This window comes from Triticum aestivum, chromosome 2B, assembly GCF_018294505.1.
Source record: "Triticum aestivum cultivar Chinese Spring chromosome 2B, IWGSC CS RefSeq v2.1, whole genome shotgun sequence".
Lineage (NCBI taxonomy): Eukaryota > Viridiplantae > Streptophyta > Magnoliopsida > Poales > Poaceae > Triticum > Triticum aestivum.
The window spans coordinates 747,297,551-747,303,770 of NC_057798.1; positions in this window are offsets into that span (position 1 = coordinate 747,297,551).

The window sequence follows — 6,220 nt, forward strand, 5'->3', positions numbered from 1 at the left end:
CTCGTAGCAATAACATAACCAAGAGCCCTGGCAATTCGGATACCAAGGACAACAATGGCAGGTCACGTCGCAACAAGCACAAGCGCCGCATTAACGGCAACAATACTGAGGATACGATAGTTAATGCAGGATTCAGAGGCTCTAAACCTGGTCAGCAGAAGAAGCCATTCAAAAGAAACCCTCCGGGCCCATCTAGTTTATACCGGATACTCGATCGCTCGTGCCAGATACACGGCACCCCCGAACAACCAGCCAACCACACCAACAGGGATTGTTGGGTGTTCAAGCAGGCAGGCAAGTTAAGTGCCGAAACCAGAGACAAGGGGTTGCGTAGCGATGACGAGGAGGAGCCCCGGCCGCCGAACAATAGAGGACAGAAGGGCTTCCCCCCACAAGTGCAGACGGTGAACATGATATATGCAACCCATATCCCCAAAAGGGAGCGGAAGCGTGATCTCAAGGACGTCTATGCGTTGGAGCCAGTCGCCCCAAAGTTCAACCCATGGTCCTCCTGCCCGATCACTTTTGATCAAAGGGACCACCCCACTAGCATTCGTCACGGCGGATTCGCCGCATTGGTCCTAGACCCAATCATTGACGGATTTCACCTCACTAGAGTCCTCATGGACGGCGGCAGCAGCCTGAACCTGCTTTATCAGGATACAGTGTGAAAAACAGGTATAGATCCCTCAAGGATTAAACCCACAAAGACAACCTTTAAAGGCGTCATACCAGGTTTAGAAGCCAGCTGTACAGGCTCGGTTACACTCGAAGTGGTCTTCGGATCCCCGGATAATTTCCGAAGCGAAGAGTTAATCTTCGACATAGTCCCATTCCGCAGTGGCTATCACGCCCTGCTCGGACGAACCGCATTCGCAAAATTTAATGCTGTGCCGCACTACGCATATCTCAAGCTCAAGATGCCAGGTCCTCGCGGAGTCATCACGGTAAATGGAAACACCGAAAGCTCTCTCCGAACGGAGGAGCACACGGCGGCCCTGGCGGCAGAAGTACAAAGTGGCCTCTCAAGGCAATTCTCCAATCCGGGTGTTAAACGTCTGGACCACGTCAAGCGCGCCCAAAGTAACCTACAACAAAACCGGCTGGCACGTTTAGAACAAGTATAGCAGTGCGGCCCCAACCCCAGCCCTCGCCAGATGGCGATAGCGGTACCACGCGTACATAATTACGCTTTGGAAATACCATGGGCATAAGGGGAGGGGCACAACCACGGCATGACCAGAATGCGGCTCAACCGCACTAGGGGCTCCCTATTCTGCCATTTTCCTTTTTTTATATACTTTCAGGACCCAACTATCTGGAAGGCCTGTCCGGCAATACACTCGCCGAACACATGATGCAAAAGCCAAGGGAGAAAACAAGCCACGTCAAATGTCCAGATGGTCTCTATAACGAGCTAAATACCTGTTTTACTTAAAGTCTCGCAACTTGCCCCTGGAGGGGGACATGTCAAATAATCCCATCTCTTGCTTATCGCACTATTTGTATCATTCTGCTTTCATAGCAGCCCTTTTTAATAAACAATACATAGCTCTTATCTATTATTGTATTCATCTATTTTATACAAATATGTTCAGTCATGACATAATGCAACCGTACACTTTGGTACGACCTATACACCAGGGGCTTAAGCACCCCATAACATGGTGTGAGAAGACCGAACACTCTCATGAGTGTGGCACCCCGAACTTATAGAACTATATGCATCGGCTCCGAATCATGTCTTGGGTCAATAGTTGGGTTTGCCCGGCTCCCATGTTTTGGTACCTTAAGTTCCGCAATGTTGGCTAAGGTAGCACTGGGAGAACTACTGCGATTGTGCCCCAGTTGAGCTGGGTTAACACCTCAGCAGAGAAAGCAAAAACTGACCGTCATGATAGTGCGAGAGACCGGTCGCTATTCGCGAGGTTTTTCGAGTCACTAAAGACTTATGCCGCTTAGAGCGAGGAGCCGGATTTATCTGTCCTAGGCGTGGATAGTGCCCCGAACTCGGTCTTCCGAATACTAGGGGCTTCGCCAAAATTTAAAATTATAGAATTCTATGGATAAGTGAGAGTGATAAAGCATTATAAGTCCGATGGCCTTGTTCGTTGTACTGAGCGCCTCCCTAGATGGACCCAAGAATGGGAACAAGAGCGCTCAGGTTTATCCCGAACACCCCAGCACACGTGGCATGGGGGTAGACGCCGACGACTTGCATCTCTTAGATTTGATAAACGGCCGCACAAAAGGTAATATTTTAAATTAACAAGCGTTGCTTAGCGCATATGAACAAAGTTTTCAGCATACAGGATAACAGATGCGAGTCTACTAAAAAATTACATCTTTGCAGCATTCACCCGCTATAAGGCGGCCACCCTTCAGGACGCCCTTATAATACATCTCGGGCTTGCGATACTCCTTGCCCGGCGGTGGCACGTCCGTCAAAAGCTTCTCAACGTCCATCTTGCCCCAGTGCACTTTAGCACGGGCAAGGGCCCGACGGGCACCTTCAATACAGACGGAGCGCTTGATGACTTCAATCCATGGACAAGCGTCCACCAGCCGCCGCACCAGACCGAAGTAGCTCCCAGGCATGGCTTCTCTAGGCCACAGCCGAACTATGAGGGCCTTCATGGCCTATTCGGCAACCTTGTGGAGCTCGACCAGCTGCTTCAGCTGGTCGCTCAGGGGCACCGCATGTCCGGCCTCAGCATATTGAGACCAGAACACCTTTTCCGTCGAGCTCCCCTCCTCGGCTCGGTAGAACGCGGCAGCATCAGACACACTACGGGGCAGATCGGCGAACGCTCCTGGAGAGCTCCGGATTCGGGTAAGTAATAGATAATTTACTTTTATATTCTTGGTTTGCATATAGAATGCCTTACCCGCCGCTATCTTCTTTATCGCCTCGATCTCTTGGAGGGCCTTCTGGGCTTCGGCCTTAGCGGTTTTGGCACTCTCAAGAGCCAAGGCGAGCTCGGACTCTCGAGTCTTCGAGTCACGCTCCAAACTCTCGTGTTTCTCCACGAGAGCCTGGAGCTCTTGCCGCACCTCCGCCACCCGCACCTCCTGCTTCTCTCACTCGGTGCGCTCCAAGGCCGCACTGTTTTCGGCCTTGGACACCGCTTCCTTCAGGGTCGCCACCTCGGTCGTGCCCCCTGCAACATTCACGTTGGTCCTGTCATTATTTGCAACCAGGTATTTCTATATACATTTACATACGGTATTACATACCATCCTTGTCCTCGAGCAGCTTCTTGGCACGGCCGAGCTTGTTCTTGGACCGCTCGAGGCTCTCCTTCAATGCATTGACCTCCTCAATCAGTGCGGTAGAGGTCAGCAGCGCAGCCTGCATTCCCATATTAACATATTTATGTTAGACTCCTGCGTATATCTTTTTAGATCCTCAGTTAGGATTTTCTTTCCGAATGCCAAACTGAGCATCAGGGGCTACTGTCTATGCGGTACATATTCTTACATATCTTGAAACTTACCTGAAAGTGTGTTAGAAGGCTCGTGCAAGCGTTGGTCAGCCCGCTCTTCGCGGACTGAACCTTCTGAATCACCGCCCTCATAATAGTGCGGTGCTCCTCATCGATGGAGGCGCCGTTAAGCACCTCCAGCAAATTGTCCGGCGCCTCCGGGTGGACGGAGGTCGCCGGCGTCATAGGCTTGCCCTTCTTACGAAGGCGCCGCCTGCCGGACTCCGAAACCACTGAAGGTTCCAGAGCAGTGTCCGGCCCAGGGCCGGACTTGGATCCCTCCGGGGCTTTCCCCCCTTTGGGCCTGGAGTCCGGGAGGTCACATTGCGGTGCCTCCAGGACCACCTCCTCCTGGTTTAGTCCCTTTTGGGACTCCACCTCAGCGTCGTCCGTAGGGAGAGGGGAGGAGGCCGTCGGAAGTGAAGAGCTATTCACGTCCAACGAATCCAGGGAGCCGCTCGATGAGTCGCCGAGCTGAGCCTTGGGCGGACTGCTTTATTGAATTCGGCGTCAGGAGGTACCATACAATAGAGGAACCCCATAAGTTATTCTGGTGTCCGGACACTTACGATTTTGCCAGGGGCTTGACCCTGGATGGCCATTCCTCCCTGCCGTCTTCGGCATCGGAGGCGTAGTCCGGCAGAAGGGTCCTCCCCTTCTTGGACCCTCCGGCCTCCCCAGTTGGGGCAGCCCTCCATTTCTTTCCTCCCCCTGTTGGAGGGGGAGAGGATTCTTCTTCTTCCTCCTCCTTGTCCTCAGAGGCGGAGGGCCCTTCGAGGTTGTTAGACGATGAATCCGACACTACCAGGTGCCAGGAGCTCTTTCGAGTCCCCGTGGCCTTCTTCTTGGCCTTCTTCTCCAGCACCACGTGAGGTGCCGGAACCAGCAGCCCCGTCAATCGGGCGTCCGCTGGGTCTTCTGGTAAGGGAGCCAGACAGTTAACCTGCCCGGACTTCTTCGGCCAGTCCTGTCAAAGGTAAGGGAGTTTAGATCCTGCATAGAGTCAGACTATGAAAAACAAGAGTCCCGTAAAGGGTAGAATAGCTTACCTCGCTGGCCTGACGCCGCGAGCTGAATCCGCGATCTTCGGTAGCGGATGCGGGGGCCTCAGCGCCCTTAAACAGCACCTTCCAGGCATCTTCATACGTAGTGTCGAAGAGCTTGCTCAAGGTTTGGTGCTGTGCCGGATCAAACTCCCACAATTTGAAGGCCCGTTGTTGGCATGGGAGGATCCAACGGATGAGCATGACCTGGACTACGTTGACAAGCTTGAGATTCTTGTTCACCAGCTTTTGGACGCAGGTTTGAAGTCCGGTCAGCTCTTCTGAATCTCCCCACGTTAGGCCCGTCTCTTTCCAGGAAGTGATCCGTGTGGGGAAGCCAGATCGGAATTCGGGGGCCGCCGCCCATTTGGGGTCGCGCGGATCGGTGATGTAGAACCACCCCGATTGCCACCCCTTTATTGTCTCCACAAAGGAGCCCTCGAGCCATAGGACGTTGGCCATCCGTCCCACCATGGCACCTCCGCACTTCGCTAGGCGGCCGCCCACTACCTTCGGCTTGACATTAAAAGTCTTTAGCAATAAGCCGAAGTGGGGCTAGATGCAGAGGAAGGCCTCGCACACGACAATGAACACCGAGATGTTGAGGATGAAGTTTGGGGCCAAATCGTGGAAGTCCAGGCCATAGTAGAACATGAGCCCCCGAACGAATGGGTGAAGAGGAAAGCCCAGTCCGCGGAGGAAATGGGGGAGAAATACAACCCTCTCATGGGGCCTAGGGGTGTGGATGAGTTGCCCCTCATCTGGAAGCCGGTGCGCGATGTCGTCAGCCAAGTATCCGGCCTTCCTCAACTTTTTGATTTGTCCCTCCGTGACGGAGGAGGCCATCCATCTACCTCCCGCTCCCGACATGATTGGAGAAGGTTGAGGTGGGAAGTGCGGACTTGGGCGGTGGAGCTCGAGTGCACAGGGATGGATAAGCAAAGGAGGAAGAAGGCGTAAATGGAAAGGGCAGATCCTTATCCCCTTATATGGGTGGCCGAAACTACAAGCCCCCACCAGCCTTATAAAACTCGCTTATCTCCCAAGCGCCGCGGTTAATGGCACGGTTGGGTTACCCATGCCCGTATTGATGAGAATCCCGGAATAAGGGGACAGGATCTCTGCTTTGACAAGACGTGCCAAGGAAACCGCCTCGCTAAACGCGCTGAGGTGGAACATTGAAATGATTCGAATAAAGGCTTGGCCGTGGCGTGATGTCATGCTGCGGAATACATCAACAGATTAGATTTGTGCAGATATTATTCTCTCTACGGTGGCATGTGGAACTTATTTTGCAGAGCCGGACACTATCCTTGTGTTCAACATCTTCTATGAAGTATTCGGAGGAGGAACCCTCCTTGCAGTGCCGAAGACAATTTGCGCGCCGGACTCGTCGTCATTGAAGCCTGGTTCAGGGGCTACTGAGGGAGTCCTGGATTAGGGGGTGTCCGGATGGCCGGATTATGACTTTTGGCCGGACTTCCGGACTATGAAGATACAAGATTGAAGACTTCGTCCCGTGTCCGGATAGGACTTTCCTTGGCGTGGAAGGCAAGCTTGGCGATATGATATGAAGATCTCCTCCAATTCTAACCAACTCTGTGTAACCCTAGCCCTCTCCGGTGTCTATATAAACCAGAGAGTTCTAGTCCGCAGGACGAACAACAATCACACCATAGGCTAGCTTCTAGG